Below are 2,034 nucleotides of genomic sequence, written 5' to 3' on the forward strand. Positions count from 1 at the left end.
GCTAGTGCCCATGGCTTGTGAATATTGTGTTTTTTTTTTGACTGCTTTTTCTTGCTTCAAGAATCAATTCTATGATTTTTCAGATCATCAATAATATTTTTCGTGTTCCTCATCCTTTCAGGAGCCAATATTCATCAAATTCAAAGTACATCTTATGCACTGTTCAAGCATTCATTCAGAGAACAAAAAGTATTGCCACCACATATAATTAATTATACTTTTTTATTATTAAGAACTCGAAAAATATAAATTACTTCTTTATTCTAAAAGAAAATCTACTACTTTATTCATGCCTAGTGATGATGAGAAAAATAAATTATACTTTAATTGGAAATAAAATCAAAATAGACATCCTAATTACTACTAAATATCTTCTAAGGTCAATTTCTAAAAGGAATAATTATTACTAAGTTAAAACAGAAAAATTGGAACTCAGCAACCTGTTGTTTTGAGGAGTAGATGCTCCTCTATTCTTTGGGGTGTGGTTCAAGGATTAATTTTTGGCGCTTCAGCTCCCTTAGATCACGCCCTTGCTCCTCCTGTTCCTTGAGCAGTTTGCAAATCATGCTACCTTGATTATTCTGTTCTTCCTTTATTTGATCCATAGCTTCTTGCAATCTGGAAATAGAGGCCTCAAGCTGTTCCCAATATTCGAATTGGGGCAGTTCTGGGAGGGCTTCTTGTGCTCTCCTTCTGACAGGATCCTCTTGCTGCTGTTGTCTGATCATTGATGTTCCAGTAATGGGCTTTTCAATTAGGATATATTCAGTTATTCCCATTTTTACTCCAGCATCTTTGCAAAGCATAGAAATTAGGCTTGGATAAGCCAATTTGGCGTCTTTAGAATTCCTGTTTGCTATTTTATATAGCTCACAGGAGATCAGCTGATGGACTTCCACTTCTTTTCCCATCATGATGCAGTGAATCATGACAGCTCTTTTGATGGTAACTTCAGAATGGTTGCTGGTGGGCAATATGGAACGGCTAATAAAATCCAGCCAGCCTCTGGCTACTGGTTTTAGATCTTCTCTTTTGAGTTGAACTGGGATGCCAGTTGTACTGGTAGTCCACTTGGCTCCAGGGATGCATATATCCTCCAGAACCTTGTCCAACCCTTTATTGACCCTCATCATTCTCCTATTAAAGGAGTCTGGGTCATCTTTCAGTTGAGAAATCTTGAATATCTCCCTGATCTTGTCAGAATTGGTATGAATGATCTTCCCTCTGACTAAGGTCTTGTGGTCAAAGAGAGCAGCTCCAATGATTCTTTGTCTTTCTGTCTGCCATAGATTAGCATAGAATTCCTGAACCATATTCTTCCCCACTTTCGTTTCAGGATTGGCCAGAATTTCCCAATTCCTGTTTCGAATCTGCTCTTGGACTTGTCCTCAAGCAAAGGAGAAGAAAGAAGAGGGATAGAAGGAGAGCAATTGTGGAATGGTGATGGTGAGGGGACGCCAAACACAATATATAGGGAGGGGGGTGGGAAATTTTCGAAAAAATAAGAAAGAGATAAAATAGAAGATATGATTTTAGAAGATATGATCAGAAAAAGATATAATTTTGAAAAGAAAAAGATATGAATTGTAATTTAAAAGATAGATTTAAAATTTAATTTTGAAAAAGATTTCAAAAGATAATTGATGTGTTGAAAACAAATTTGAAAAGATGATGGATTGAATTGGAAAGCCATTTGTTCTTTTGGGTTAAGATAAATATAAAACATTTGCAATCATTGGATTTTAGAAATTAGGATAAAAACTTTTGGAATTGAAAGTGATAATTTAAAATATGTTTATGCAAGAAATCATGAATTGAAACATAAAAATTTTGAAAAATTGCAAAGAAAAACGAAATTGTACCTCCTCCCACCATCCTGGCGTTAAACGCCCACATGGTGCATGGTTTGGGCGTTTAACGCCCACATGTTGCTTCTCCTGGGCGTTCAACGCCCATGTGATGCTTCTTTCTGGCGTTGAACGCCAGGAAGTCCTTCTTTACTGGGCGTTTTTCTAAACGCCCAGAATGCTAGCA

This window comes from Arachis duranensis, chromosome 2 (assembly GCF_000817695.3).
Source record: "Arachis duranensis cultivar V14167 chromosome 2, aradu.V14167.gnm2.J7QH, whole genome shotgun sequence".
NCBI classification, from domain to species: Eukaryota; Viridiplantae; Streptophyta; class Magnoliopsida; order Fabales; family Fabaceae; genus Arachis; species Arachis duranensis.